Here is a 16,890-nt window from a genome sequence, read left to right as displayed (position 1 = left end):
TTGGTGTTGATGCCCCGAAAAGTCTGCGGCCTTCTCCGCGTCATCATCATTATCAGCATCATCATCATCATTATTGTGGAGATGATCATCCTGGAGCGCGTTTAGTTTATGTTTATGCGGTAAATGGCATTAATGGATTTATAGATTCACGTTCCATGGCACCAAAGGTGGCTATGAAATCCCTCCATTCAGATACCTCCCTTTTACCTCACTTTTTAGCCTCCCTTTTACCTCCTTTAACCCGCCTTCAATCTCTCTTCTGTATAGTCCTTGGTTTTTAGCTTGTTTGCGCTTAGTTTTGATTAGGATTTATGGCGTTTTATGGATGGAAGGAGAGCAAAGGCTCTTTGGGAGTAGACGGAGAAGGTGGAAAAGGAGGAGGAGCTGAAAAAGGGAGCTGTAGGAGAAGCAGGAGATGAAGGAGGTGCATTTTAGGGTCCACTAAAAAGCCATCAATCATGCCATAAATACTGATAATTAAATTTTACAGAAAAAATAGTACAAATCACAATCATCAAACAGTCTAAACAAACCCATATTTATGGAATACAAAATCTAATTGAAAATCTCCTTTCTTACCCAATCAATCAATCAGTTTAGGAAACTCCACTATTTACTGTCAATCATAGAGTCTTTAAACCCATCAATCCATTAAGCAAGGAAACCTTTCTTAACCATTATATTATTAAAAGTTAAAATATTACCTCTTTCTTGTTATTTCACTCAATCAATCGTGCTTGATCCTTTAGAAAATCACTCAAGGATCATCATCTTTTGGGGTCAATAAAGCTCATTAGCAGAGTTCAATCATCGAGAAGGGCTCCAATCAAAATGAGAATACATCCATTTATGTCAATCAGGCGAGAGAAGCCCGCTGACCTTTTGTGTCTTCCTTGGGTTCGTGGTCACCCACACAAACCATTTGATTGATAGTTGCATGGAGTTAGCCAATCCCTCCAAAAAAAAAAAATAGAGACCATGACAAAGTACTTTGGCCATTAAAGGGTCCCTTCAGGGGAGGGGAATCCCTAGATCTAGGGACGAGGGAACCTTTTCTAGTCATTCCTTTTATTCTTTATTGCTCGGGGAGTGCCTTCTTTTTGGGTTGGAAAATGCTTTTAAAATGTAAAATGTTTAAAAAATATTTATTTATTAACTAGGAAATTGTAGGAATAAAATTTATATTCATTTATATTAAGAGATTTATTATGGATTTTTTCTAAATTATATTTTTTCTTTATATATATATTATTTATATACTTATTTTTGAACTTAAAAGTGGAGTTGCTAAAGTTTTAAGAATCTTTTTTTTAGGCATACAATAATATCGATGATTATAACAATTTTATTTCCATATTTACCATGTATTATTATATCATTATTTGCCTGAATATTTATATTATATTTACTTATGTCTGGAAAAAATATTAAAGAAGTTTTAAGAACTCTTTTGAATCAAAAATCTATGCTTACCACTAATATTTGGTTTATAATTACCTTGTTTATTGATTCATTTATAAAATAACCATTCTTCCAATATTTATTTAGAGCATTTCAATAGCTTTGTACATTTTCTGTATATTTTTTCCTACCTTTTTTTGGCCGCTTTTGCTTTGCCCTTTGGCCAAAAACTGTCGCAACTCATCAATTTTCATTCAGCTTGACCATGGCCAAGACTCGCGTCTCTGTGGCTATTATTCACGCCTAGGCGACGGGTTTCCAACTTCACTCTCCACTCCCAACTTGTGGCTCCAACTCCATCTCTGGATCCAAAAGCTGGCTCCATCTCCTGGCATTTACCTCCCTTTCCTCTCAACCCCTCCTTTGGCTTGACGTTAAGCCAGAGCAATGAATGCTTTTAGCTGAAAACTGAGTAATTGAGTGACAATTAAGTTATTTCTAGACGAACGAGCCGCGATCCGAGTCGGTCCTTGGCTTGACCAGTCTACCTTTCTGGCTTTGCCTCATTTTCCTACTCTTCCTCTTTCTCTCCCTCCTGGTCTACCTTTTATTTCCTCCTCACCTCCTCTTTCATCTCCTTTTTCTATATATATATATATTTTCTTTTTATGAAATATTGCCAAGTTCATATCTCAATTATGAGTTCCGCAGCCTTAGCCTGAGAACAGTGGGTTAGATATTAGATAAAAAAGGAACTTATAAATATTTGTATTATTTTATTAATTTTTTAAACAAAATGTTTAATTTATAGTTTAAGTATTTTATTTATTTATAGTATAAAAGAAAGGTTAATAGAAATTAAGTCTATGAATATGATATATTTATTAGTTCCTTAAACTTTTAAAAAATCATATTAGTTACTCTTAAATTTTTGAACTTTTACTTTACAATATATATATATAAACATATATATATATTTATTATGTGGAGTACTTTGAACCACTGTGCTGACTTTGGCTGCTGCATTTTCCTCCCCGTTTTCTCCCGTTTTTCCCCTCTTTTCCTGCAACTTGGTGAGTGAGATTAATCGCAGCTTTGACAGGCGCTGCATTTGCTGCTGCATTTCGGTTTTTCTTGCCGCTCGCATGATTAAGCATTGCGGGGGGGTGGTGCTGAGCCAGAGAGGGAGGAGGGGGAGAATGAGGAGGCAGGAGTGCTTGAGGGGGCGGGGCCAGTCCTTTGACATTATCACCAAAAGAGCCGACCGCGCAGCCGCAGAGAGTGCTGTCCCGTCGTCAAGTTGAGGCGAGTCAATCACTGTTTTCTTTCTTGTGATTTTTGTTTTTATACTCTTCTAAAAGGGTTATAACGAATTGATAGGTTAAGCAGGGTTATAAATATAATTTTAAGAAAATTTTTTTAGATTATTTTGTAAAGAAGCACTTAAAAATTTGACTTAATTTTGAAATTAAAATGGTTTTTACCATTTATTGGGTTTAAAATAATTATTTCTTTTATTTTTTTTAATCGGGTTATCTAACTATTAACCTATAACTTTATTAAAAAGATAATTAAGGCAACTAAATAATATAATTGGGCAACATAATTTTGAGTTGTTTATAAAATAATATACAAAAATATTTTTTGTATATGTTTAATAATTTTATAAAAGTATAATAATAATTTATACAAATGTAAAAGGTATTGATTTTTTATGACCTAAAAGTTTTTAAAAGTTTTAAATTCGCTTTTATTTTGTATAAATATTTATGTTCAGAAAGATATTATGTTGTTATTGTTAATATTATCAGAAAACTAGACATATAGGTATTATATTGTATTTTATATTATATGTATTATGTTATATATGATATATTGTATATGATATTATATTGTAAGATATTATTTTATTTATATTATATGTACTATATTATTATACTATATTATATATTTTATTCAGTCAGACATAGGGCATTAAAATTTTAATTTCTTTTATTATTTATAATATAATTTCCTCATCTGTAAGGGACTCCTTTAGTTCAGATATTTCTTCATGAGTCGTTTTACCTTTTGATGTTTGCGAGAGTCTGGTGATTTGGTGAACTTTAACATCGCTTATGTCAAATTATGTCTTCATTTTGCTGGCCTTTTTTTTTTTTTTGTTTTTGAGGGCGTGGCGCCTTTGGGTCTGTGGTAAGCGTTATTATTATTTCTTTTCCACTGCTGATTTTTCCATTCTCTTCGCTGATTTATGGCCAAAAGTGCATTTGGCGGCGGCTTGTTTTTGTTTACGTTTTTACCGCGCTGACAAAACGATGCAATTTTTTGTTCTCTTTTTTTTTTGTTGTATTTTTGTTACTTCTCTTGAAATATTACGCATACGCAGTGTGTGTGTGTATGTGTGTGTGTGTGTGGGTGGGGGAAGATTACAGCGCGCACGCCGGGGTATTGGGGGCGGTATTATGACAAATTGCACAAGAGCCGCGCGCGAACTTGAGAAAACAAATGCGATAGGAAAACATGCAAAAAGCACAAAAGGCGTAGCAAAAAAAATATATATAAGGGAAAATAAAGAAATAGGAGTACACAGGGGGAAAAATTGTGGGGTTTTGTTGAATATTTTACTTTATTTAAATATAATAAAGAATTTATTAAAGGTGTTATTTTATATTCAATAAATTTGTTTTAGCAATTTAAATGTGTTTTAGGATTATTATTTCCTTTTAGAACCAGTTTCTTGTGCAGTTTTTTCTTAGGTAAACATGAATTCTTTCAATTTATTTGTTTTCTAATAGATTATAAATTAATTTATCATGCTATCTATTTATTTATTTGTATATTTATATAATTGCTTATTTTCAGATATATCTTTTAGAATATTTTGTATATTTATCTAATACAAAATATTCAATCTAATACAAAATATTCAATATAAATGCAATTAGATAGGATGTTTTTATATATTTTAATTATTCAATAGAATATCTTTCTATTTGCTAATTAAAATATTCAAGCTTTTAAAGATCCTTTACACATTAATTTATAGAAATAAATAACAAAAATAAATAGAAATAAAAATAACATTCTAATGTTCAGGTTTTAAAATTAAATAATTTTCTAATTTTTGTAAGACACTTTTTAAGCCAAGTGCATCTAGAAGGGGCTTCGGGGGTGTGGAAAAACAGACGCCGAGCGATATGAAAAGCGTAACCGAACGACAAAAACAACAAAAAGTGCAGGAAGCGTTCGTAGAAGTGCGATTGGGCGAAGAGAGGGGGGAGGAGGTGGAAGCGTGTGCGTATGCATTTGACGCTGCCAACGCGTCGCCGCTGATTGTTTGTTGTTTTTTTTTCCTTCTTCTTGTTTTTATTTTTTTCTTTTTGTATTCATATTGTTGTTGTTGTCGCATTACATAAGCCGCATATCGTTTCCGCCACAGCGCCCACACAAACACATCCGCACAGTGGGGTCAAAAGGTGATCGACGAACAAATGATAAAACACAAAACAAAACAACAACACTGAAAAATTTAAAGAGAATGTAAAAATACAAAATAAAATATATATTAATCTGAATATTCAACATTTTATTAGTTTAGTTTAGTTTTAATAAAAGCGAAATATTACGTATACGTAATAATATTATGAAAAATAGTTTACATATCCTTAATAATGTTTTGGAAAATATATAACGTATACGTAATAATATGGAAAAAATATTACGTATACGTAATAATTTTATATGAAAAATATTACGTATACGTAATAATATTATTGAAAACATATACATATACATCTGGAAAATATATTACGTATACGTAAAAATATTAGGCAATAAATATTACGTATACGTAATGATATTATGGAAAATTTTTACATATACGTTATAATATGCAAAAAAAAAAATTACGTATACGTAATAATAATATGCAAATAAAAATTACGCATACGTAATATTAAGAATAAAATATTACGTATACGCATCGAAAATGTGTATTTCAATTATTAATCTTATACGTAATAATATATTGCAAAAAATATTACGTATACGTTATAATATTATACAAAAAATATTACGTATACGTAATAATAATATGCAAAAAAAAATTACGTTTTGTAATATTAAGAATAAAATATTACGTATACGCATTGAAAATTACCAAAAAAAAAGGTATGAAAAGTGAAACTATTTTTGTTTACATAAATAATATAAATTTAAATACTTCTGAAATATGTTCTCAATAACAATTACAATAAAATCCAAAAAATTACTTTCAGAAAAGAGTAATTTTTAATTTCATAAATGTGTTTATTTATTTAAAAAACTACGAAATTTTTCCCTTGACGTAGAAATTCGAAATAAATAAATAAATATTGTGTGATGCTGAAAATCTGTATTTGCCGCCCACTGTGCTCAGAGAGGGAGGGAGGAGAAAGGAGAAGAGCCAGAAGAACTTGTGTTGCATTCTCCTTTCTCGCATTCCCGCACTCGCGCTCTCCCTCTCTTTCTCTCTCTCTTCTGACACACTCTCTCTCTTTCTCTCTGTCCCTCTTTTGTGCACTCGTCGGTCGCACTGTGTTCTCGTTTTCGTTCGCACAGTTGCCCTCCTGCTCGCACCCACTGCCGATCGCATTGCGCATTGCGTTGCGCATCAGAACAACGTTCGACCTTGGCAGTGAAAATTCAATGGCAGCGAAGCCTCTGCCGTTGCTGCTGCTGCTACAGCGGCGCTGGCAGCGACGCGCTTGCAATTGACGGGCACAAATTGTTGTTGTAAATACATATATATGCATACAGACAGACATATAAACAAACACAAATAAATATACAGGCAGGAGTACAACGCACATGAGTACACACACACACATACACACAGGCTGAGTACAGTAAGCGATCCGTTAGTTTTCAGGGACTTTCCAAGCATTCATTCAAATCATTTATTCCAATCGTTTATTGCATTTATCAATTTTTTTCCAGGGATTTTTCCAATATGAATTCTACATTTTGTCCTGAATTTCCAAGCATTTATCCAAAAGTTTATTCTATATTTTATCCGTTCTTCTTCCAGGGACTTTCCCTACATTCATTTCCCGTATAATATTTGTATTTGCGGGAACTTTGCTATCATTCTTTTCTAGCAGTCAGTGACTTTCTAAGCATTTAACATATATTATATATTATTGATTGCAATTAACAAGAACTCATTATATATTCCATATTTTATTTCGTTTTTCCAGAAGCATTCATTCTGTATTGAGTACGTCAGTTTTTAAGAATACTTTATTAATATAATATATATTATATATTTATTTATTTTAATTATTACTCGTTATTTTTAAGGATTTTTCCAAGCATTCCAATTAAATATTATCCCTTGTTTTTATTAGAGGAACTTTTCCAATATTAATTTCAGTAATTTTTTCCATCATTTATCCGTTATAAAAACTTTCCAAGCATTCACTTAATATTTTATGCGTTTCTATGGAGACTCTAGACAATAATTATTGGAACTCTTATCAATATGTATGGCTTAATACGAATTATTTTACAAAATATACAGATTGATTAAGAAATACGTATACGTAACGTCCAAAAATATTACGTATACGTAACATCAAAAATATTACGTATACGCATTATCAGAAATATTACGGATATGTAACATAAATATTACGTACACGTAAAATATAATAAAATTTCAGAAAATGTATGGAGTACGTCAAATAATAATATTACGTATACGTTTCATAAAAATATTACGTATACGTCAAATGTAATTAAGTTCCAGAAGAAAGTATGTCATCAAAAATATTACTTAATATTATAATATTTTTGATATTATTAATTTAATATAAATATTTTTGATATAACGTAAACGTAACATAAATATTACGTACACGTAAAATATAATTAAGTTTCAGAGAAATTATGGAGTACGTCAAATAATAATATGACGTATACGTAATATCAAAAATATTACGTATACGTAAAATGTAATGTAGTTCCAGAAGAACGAATGATGAAATTAGAAAACATTTCGCCACTAAATATAGCTATTCAATTAAGTGCAAAAATGTAATTAGCAACGATCACTGTACGCCTTGCATATAAAAGTACGTATTTCTGTGCTAGTTTTTTTTTGCACATTGTAGAATTCAAACATTTTGCGTATGTTCCCGTCTGAATGACCGATTGTTTGTTATTTTTATTCTATGGTTTTTTTTTGTTGTTTCTCCTTTTTTTTGGCTTTTGTATTTTGTTGTTGTTTTAGGTGCATTCGCCGCACACGACCTTGAACATCGGTAGTTTTTTTCTCTTTTTTTGTGTGTATTTTCTCGCAATTGGCAACGTGCGCACATAAAATAAACAAACACAGACAGAGAGGGGAGAGAGGAGCACATGTATGTATATTTCCTTATATATATAAATATATATATATGATCTGTATGTAGGGTGGATCATGTAAATATCTATTTACATACCAAGAAAGTCCTAGAATTTGACACTTTGGTAAATCGAGAAATATTGCTATGGAAGCTGATATATAGTAGTTTTATTCCTGGTAAAAATCATGTAAATAAACCCTAGCTTCAGAACCAATACTAATACAATAAGATATGTCTTTATTTCTTTAAATTAAAACTTTCTAATGTTGTTCATTAATTAATTAAAGGCAAAGAACACTATATAGAATAATTCCATAAAATATTCTTTGTTATTTAATAATATTATTGTTTTTAGACTTCTAGAAAGCTTAACCCTTGATGATCATATCCCATTTATACCCCCTTTAGTGCTCCCTATATACATTCATAGATTTGTACATATGATGCACCTTGTGAATCGTATGTATTTTCGTTCTTTTTTGCGCAACTAAGCGAAAAATAAAGAAATAAAGAATTAACGAAATAGAAAAGAATGAACCGTACCGCATTTGTATGAAATTTTGTGTGTTTGGCAATGAAAATGCTTTGGCCATTGGCTCTTAGCAACATTTTTACGTGCGAGATTCGAGATTCGCTTTTGTTTTTGCTGATTTCGCTAAGAAAATTTCAACAATTTCTGCACTTTCTTTTGTTTGCCAGCAAACAGTTTGAAAGTGCCAGTAGCTGCGGCAAGAGGAGGAGGAGGTGGCGCAGTGGGTGGGAGATTTGATAGTGGTGACTGTTGGCAACACACAGCTGCCTTGGGTTAAGTTTTCAAGGGCACGCGCGTGCTATTCGCTATAGCAAAGAAAGTTGGTTTTATATGATCATAAAGATTTATTTTTTCGAAGTTTGAGCATCGAAATATATTGAGTATTTTAAAAAAATGTTCATTTAAAAATTGATATTTGTATATGACAATTTATTTGCCAAATCAATGATTAAAATACTCATAACTCAGCCAAAAAGGCTTTAATTTCAATTCGGAAAGCTGTTCTGTGTTAGTTTTTATGAGGTAAACAAATCTGCTTACTCAATTAATAATTTAAAAAAAATTCAATTTTTTCGCAATTTTTTTTGACAATTTTAACAATATAATCCCATTAAAAAAATGTGAAAAAATTAAAAACTATTTCTTCCTGCCGTAGATAGCCAGATCGATTCGGTTTTTAATGCTGATCAAGAATATATATGATTTATAGGGTCGGAAATGACTCCTTCACATAGTTTTAAGTTTCTGACTAAAATTATAATACTGTGCAAGGGTATATATTATACCAATATTTAAAACTAATAAATAAACCACAAGTTGCCAAAAATTAATGTATGAAATCGTTGAAATCACAAAAATTAACAATAATATTAATATTATTAATTATATTATTATATTAATATTATTATTATTATTATGATTTATAATAGAAATTATTTTGAAAGATCACTTTAATTAATATTAAATTCCCTTTTCGCATTGTCGTTTCCCCCTGTCTTGCTCATTCTTTGTCTCTCTGTCCCGCTCGCTCTCCTCCTCCACCTTCTCTTTCGCACGCGTTTGGCCTTGCACTTACGCCGCTGCGTTCCGCTGCCGCTGCCGACGCCACGCTCTGCACTTCCGCACACACGACAAAAAAAAAAAAGAGAGAGAGAAAAAGAGAGAAGAAACCGACTAACGAACAGCTGACGAAGCGTGGCAGCAAAGTGCCACCGCTCTCTCCCTCTCTCTCTCTATCGCTCGCGCTTTTTCTTGCCTTCTCTTTTTATCAGTAGTCCCCTCTCGCTTGCTCCACATCTCGAGGCGGCAGAGAATGCAGCGAAAAGTGAAAAGTTTGCGAAAAGAATGTTAGAATCAGTGGTGCTGCCTTTGAAAGCAGCGAAGAAGGTAGAAATATACGAGATCACTTTAAGATCGCTTTGGAAAACGGTTAAAAATATTTATTTAAGATTTAAAATAATTACTTTTGAGGAACTAAGAAGTTTTCTTAAGATTTAAAGCCTGGAGAGTTTATTTGGTTATAGGGTAACATATTCCTTAAAGAATATAAGCTCTTAAATATTAGACCATGTATATTAATATATTTAAGAAACAGAAATATTTTCTATAACATGTATTAAATATAATTAATGGACATTGAAATTTATTATTTAATATAAAATATTATTTTTATTATAATAAGGATTTAGAAGGTTATACATCTCATTTTAGAAAAATATTGGATGAAAGAAAGTAAGAAAGAGAGATAGAACCTTAGTTTTAAATTCAAAAAAATTAAACCTATAATAAATTTGTATATATAATTATAAATACTGATCCATGGAACAGAAATCTAATAATAAAATATTTCTAAAAAATCAATTATTTGAGATTTGTGAAAATATAAGGGCTGGAGAAAGGTGCTGAAAGATCTCAGTTCAGTCAAGAAATTTTAGAATGAAATATAAAAATAAAATAAAATATATAAAACTAAAATATATAGAAATGAAATCTAAAATATAGAAAATAATTAGAGTTATCCATGTTTTAGTGTTAGGAAATCGGTTTTAAATATATAAAAATAATATTATATAAATACAAACAATATATCAATTTTATTTATCTAAATATTCCAAATATTTAGGAAAATGTAGGAAAAGAACCTGTAGTTATTAACGTTGGTCCAAAATAATCACCGTTAGTTTTTGGCATCTCTGTTTGCTTTGTAGAACTTGAAGCTCTCAGGCGGCCTGCAGCTGCGTTTGCCGTCGCTGTCGCTGTCGCTGTCGACGTCGCCGTCGCTGCCCATCGTCAATTTTTATTTTATTTATTTCGTTGTTGTTGTTGTTGCTGCTGCTGCTGGGTGCTTTTATTGTTGTTGCTGGCTGCAGCGGCGTGTGAGTGTGTGCATTTAGTTGTTGCTGTACTGTTTTTTTGTTGTTGTTGTTGTATTTATATATATATATATATATTTTTTTTTTTGCTCTATCGTTACTCGTTTTCATTTCGCCTGCTGCTGCGGTTTCAGTTGTCATTTTACTACAGCCGCTGTTAGTTAGTTATTTGTTGTGCGTCGTCTCGTCGCGCTTTCCTCGGCAGAGCGAAACGGAGTTTGGGAGCAACAACAACAACAACGACAACGAAAAATTGCAGTGGCAGCGGCGCGCAGTCGGAATAGTAACGAAAGCCGAAGCAGGAGCAGCAAAAAGTCCTTGCTGCGCATCCTTAAAAATAAAAAAACAAAATAAAACAAAATTAAGCACGCATTGTGCAGTGATTTTCTTAATAATTCTATTTAATATTTTATTTTTTATATATTTTTTTTTTGCCTTCGTTATGCCATTATGTAGTGCAATTGCAATTGCAATTGCAGTTTTGCAAATTATTTTCTTTTTGTTTTTCCTGCCTGCTTCTATCGCCGCCCTGCCGCTTTTCAGTCGCTATCGCGATCTTCTCAAGGCTGCACGCGTTTTCCGCTGACGCCGCCGCTCGCGCTGCTGCTGCTCTGCGTCGCGTCGTCATCGCGTCTGTGTCGCGTCTACGTGTTCAAAGGCAGAAATTCCTTTTTAGTTCGTGCCATTTTTCGCCTTCATAAAATACCCCTCAATTATTTTGTGAATTTTTCTACGTTTCTAATTTTGTTAATTTTTTTTTTTATTTTATATATTTTTTTTCTCGTGTTTTGTGCTGCAAAGAAGAAGAAGAAGAAAATAAAGTAAAATGAACGCCACGTTTAAAGTGCATATGTAAAGTTCAAGGAAGTCCATATGCATACGAAAAGGAAATCAAATGGATCAAATTCATTGAAAAGATAACAGAAAAGGAGCAGAAAAGAGAAGAAAATTATAAGAAATAAGCAAAATATAGTTAAAGAAAAATAAATAAATATCGACAAGAGACGGATTTTTTTCGGTTTCTGTTGGAGAGCGTTTCATATATATATATTTGTATATATATATATATATTTCCCTCTGTCGCCCGCCGCTGCCTGCTGCATACAGCAAATAGGGTGAGTCAAAGGCGGACGCGGGCACACATGTCGTATACGCGATGCGTCAAGCATACGCAGTGTGGGCAATGTGTGGAAAAAATGGGAATTATGTAAGGATCTTTATGAAAACTAGGAGAAATGTTAGGGATTCATATAACTAAAAGGTGCATAAACTATTAATAAATGAAATTGTAAGGTATTTGTAATTAATTAATATTAATGAATGAAAAAATACAAGAGATTTCTTTAAAAGTGATATAAAATTGAGGCAAAACTAGGAGATTCCGTATTAATTATTGATCATGAATAAAAAACTAAGACAGTTATAAATAACTAATATTAAAGTATGCACATTTAAGAGATTTAAAAAAATTAATAAAGAAATAACTAAGTAAAATTGAAGAGATTTCAAATTAAATTAAATTAATTAATATAAAAAGAAAAGATTTCTAGTTAACTAATATAACTGACATAAAATTAACTAATATTAACTAATATAATAATAATAAATAATTTAAAAACAAGTAAGGACTCTTATTTCGGAAAACCAAAGCTTATATACCCTTGCAAGTTTTTAATTGAATTATAGAATCGAATTGAAAATCGATCTTTGTCTTAAAATATCGATAGTTTTATATGACAATTTTTTCGACAAATCAAAGTTTTAAAAATTTCATAACTAAGCCAAGAATGCATTAATTTTAATTCGGAAAGCTGTCCCATTTTAGTTTTTAGTAGGTTTCTATATCTGCATACTCAATTTACAAAATAAAGAAATTCAAAATTTTGCCAATTTTTTTTCGACAATTTTAATAAAGTTAGCCCTTAAAAAATATCGAAAAAATTTATAATTTTATTTTCTTGCCGGAGATGGCTAGATCGATTCAGCTTTTCATGCTGATCAAGAATATATATGATTTATGGGGTCGGAAATGACTCCTTCCAAAGTTACAAGCTTTCAAATAAAATTATAATACCCTAAAAGGGTATAAATATTAAATATCTTATTACTGATATTAGTAAATGAAAAAGTAAGAGATTTTAAATTAATTAATATAAATCAATACAAAAATAAGAGATTTCTTAATAATAAATATACATGAATTAAAAATTTAATTGTTAATTATTTACTTTCTTCAATTTCTGCTTTTGTTAGACTATTAATAATTAAATCATTAATTTTTTAGTTTATTTACTAGTACTAATTACTATAAAGTCTGTTTTCGCCCTCTATCTTCGATTTCAATCTTTTTTTTTAGTTTAATAATTAATATTTAATTTATTTTATTAAGACTAATTCGTGGGTTACTCCTTTAATTCCCAGATTTCAGTTTTTTAAATATTTGTGATATAGAAAACATGAGTTTTATATCTTATTTATTAATAGTACCTATTACAAGGTCAGCTCTTTACCTCCTTCTCCCATTTTCTCCCATTACCAGACTTATATATTATATCATTTCTATATAATATATTACCATTTCCTAGTACACTCTCTCTATTTGCTATAATCGAAACACATTTTGTATGGCAGACTTTGTGTCGTGAAGCCAAAAATGCCTTGAACTGTTGTTCAAATGCCTCGAGTTTTCGTTTATTCTTGTTTCGATTTACTTGTACGTTTTTTGTTGTACTTGTTGCTATTATTATTATTATTGCCGGCTTTGCTGCGGTCTCTTTATCAGTCATTTGCTTGTGTATTATCAGTCTAAGAGTCATAAAAAGAAGAGAGAAGGCAAAAGAAATTGAAAACGCTTGAAATTCAATTAGGAACAAGACAAAAAAAAAAGAAATTCGCTTCGAAAATTGCATGTATGCAAGTGCCAAGCGTCGCTGTTGCTGTGATAAGGCGAAGGCAAAGTGCGCTCGTGTGGGAGGCGGTGGGTGGTGGGTGGTGATGGGTGTTGGGTGTTGCGGTGTTCCAGTGTGTGTGTGCTGGGTGGCCAAGGGCACTTGGCATGCGTGTGTGATAAGGTGCGAGAGCCAGTGTGCGATAGATCAGGTGAATGTGAATATAAACGCTTATGGTTTTGGCTTTCGCTTCATATAATTTTAAATACTGTGAATTTTTTTTTCTAACATATTTGCTTATTTTATGTCATAACATATATACACACGTCTTCGTAATCTTCTGAGGAAGAGAGGGAGAGCTTCTCCAATAATTCACTGGAAATCCGGTATTTAAATTAAATATTGACAGACAATTGAGGCCTTGTAAAGCTTTAATATTTACAAGGGTATTTGAGTCAGTTGATTTCTAATTTAATTCTAAGAAAGAAAGTTGGTTTTTATGGATTTCTTATAAAGTTAATATATTTAGTATATATTTAAAATATTTAGTATGTATTTCAGTATATTTTCAAGTAAATTATTAATAAAAATTAAAGTCAAGTGATTTTCTTATATATATTATGATTTTTAAAGTATAATTATAGCTTAAATTTTATTTTTAAAGGATATATCTATGCGTGATTGGAATTTTTAATTCATAGATTTATTTAAAAATTAAATAAATTATGGGTATGGTAAAATATATATTATTTTTTTTTTTAAGGATATAGCTTATTAATAATTATTAATTAATTTTTAATATTATATTAAAGTTTCCAAAGGTTATATACATAATATACCCATACTAAGTATATAACCTTATTTTATGTGATTTTTTAAAGGATATAACCATAATATTTTATTTTATTTTTTTTATTTTTGTACACTGTAGGCAGAAGTTACAAACTTAGGCTACAGGGATCGGCCATAATATATATAAATTTTACTGTTTAGACCCATATTTTATTTTATTTTCAAAGGATATTGAAATATTTTACCTATTTTTAAAGGGTTACCTCCATTTTTAATATTCATCATTTTTTTTTTGTATTTTTAAAGGATATAATCATCATTTATATTATTTTTTAGGGAAATATGATTTTTAAAGTATATAACTTGATTTTATTACATTATAAACAGTTACACACGTAATTTATTTTATTTGTAAAGGTTATACACAAATTTTCAGTGGTTTTTAAGTACAAAACACTATTTTATTAAATTTTAGAAAGATATATCATTATGTTACTGATTTTTAAATTATATACTTTATTTATTTAAAAGTTTTTTGATTATAATGTCCCTTTAAAGGTGTTCTTAGTTAGTTTACAAGGAATCCTTAGTTCTCAGATCAAGTCAAGTCTTTTCTTTTCATTTTCTTGTTACTTTTCTTTATTTTTTTATCTTTTTTATTATTTATTTTTTATTATTTTTACTTTTTTTTCTGTACTATTTTTTACATTTTTGCTCTGCTTAATGCAGCGCAACGAATTGCGGCGAGCGGCAAAAAAGCTTTTCATCAGCCCACAGCCCGCAGCCGTCAAACAACAGCAACAACAACAACAATAACAACAACATAAACACCAACAATTGGCACAACAAACACACCCATAGGCACACACACACTCACACACTTACACTCACAACAACAGGAGCAGCGAAAAAAACATTTTCCCACGATTTGAAAACGGCGCAAACGGCAACGATGACGTTCGTCACCTACAGAGAGGAAAAACCACCGCCCTCATCATCAGTTGGCCTCACCCACTCCTCCTACTTTTCCTCCTCCTCCCTCAATTTTCATCTCAAATGCAGACCAAACGCCTTTCAATTCTTCTTAGGTCGCTTCCCTTTTTCTTTTTGGGGCTTTACTTTTCCTTGATTTTCCGGCACAATCTCTTTTGCAAATTATAAATTTGCATTTTCTTGAGGAGCCTAAAATATGCAACTTAATTATTATTGTTTGTGTTTTTAATTGAAGAGTTATGTGTATTAAAAGTTTAAAATTTTGGAAGAAATATTTTTTAGGCGTTTTTTAAAACCTATTTGAATTTAAAGCAAATATTTGTTGAAATATTTGTCAGAAAGAAGTGGTATCTTCAACTATTAAATATACAAATATAATATGTTATTTAAGTAATATAATATAAACATAATTTCAATGTTCTTTTTATGATTTTTATACATTTTGCAATAAACATTTAATTCAGTTGGTAATTAGACATTTTTCTATAGTTATTATTTTATAAAGTAGCTGCTATAAATTAAATATGTTTTATTGTGAATCTTGTTTCAAAATTCGATTTATATAGCTTTGTTTTCCACTTTTCCTTGATTTTTCCTTGCCAACTTCTTAAATTTTTAATGTCAGCTTATAACAGTTTAAGAGACTTAAACCTTGTTTTAAAAAATTACAGTTACTACCTGCAATTAATGCTTATTAATCCCGATTAATACGGTTTTATTTCTGATTAATTTTGCGGCGTAAACATTTTCCTATGAAAACCTCGTACCAGGCTTTCCACACCACCCCCCTTCCCCCCCTCTTTGGCTGGCCGTCATTCGTCATTCGCCGCCTGGCGTTGGGTGTGGGAAAGTGGGCGGAGCAGCAAAGAAAAGGAGAAAAAAAAAACACAGTACTGTAACCCATGTTTTGTTGGTGTTTCATTTGTTTCCCTTTCTCCTCTCTTTTCCCTCACTCTTTATAGCTCGTGTGTCGGCTCTTCGTGTTTCGTTTGTTTGCTGCCATTTTCCCCACCCCCCAGTTTTTGCCGTGTGTTTAGTTGTAATTGCATTTGTACAACACCGGCAACAACAACAATTGCAGCTGGGTCACTGCAAATACAAATATAAATATATAAATATATATATATATATATGTGTATAGTATAGAGTAGTGTACATATAGAAATGGCTGTTACCTTCGCCATGCGACACGCGCTTAAATTGAATTGGATCATATCATTTTTTTTTTACCCATTTGTGCGGCGTGAGTAAATTGCAGGCCACGCCTTTTGCATTTTGCCATTGCCCTTCCTTTCTCTGTTCCTCTTTCAGTCCCTCTCTCTCACTCTTTGTTTTCCCCCTCAAATGCTAGGTTGGTCACACTTTTTTTGGGCCACACACACACTACATAAATTTGCTATAAAAAAAAAACAAGCGAAAGAAAAGTGATTTTTTCTTGGCTTGCATTTGTCCCTGAAATGTCCATTAGTTCATTAGCCACAATTGACTGCCGATGGGAGATACTCTGAGAAGGGGGGAGTCTATGA

General features: G+C 31.1%; 1 protein-coding gene across 20 annotated transcripts in view; it reads left to right on the top strand.

Moving 5' to 3' along the window:
* The window catches only part of mamo (maternal gene required for meiosis), a 198,240-nt gene that overhangs the window by 78,332 nt on the left and 103,018 nt on the right, over nt 1-16,890 (top strand). For 2 of the 20 annotated variants that reach the window (XM_020947000.2, XM_086835656.1), the window contains exon 1: nt 10,803-11,806. The exons of 11 other annotated variants lie outside the window; for them this stretch is intronic. The gene's annotated coding sequence lies outside the window, so the exon portion shown is untranslated. Of the gene's footprint in view, nt 1-10,790; nt 11,807-16,890 lie in introns of those variants that run through there. 7 more of the 20 variants (XM_086835652.1, XM_086835649.1, XM_086835648.1 and 4 more) reach the window with 7 other exon arrangements.

This window comes from Drosophila serrata, unplaced genomic scaffold (assembly GCF_035046125.1).
Source record: "Drosophila serrata isolate PLE 108 unplaced genomic scaffold, ASM3504612v1 contig_276, whole genome shotgun sequence".
NCBI classification, from domain to species: domain Eukaryota; kingdom Metazoa; phylum Arthropoda; class Insecta; order Diptera; family Drosophilidae; genus Drosophila; species Drosophila serrata.
The sequence above is the reverse complement of the archived record's forward strand: the minus strand, read 5'-3'. Positions and strand labels throughout refer to the sequence as shown.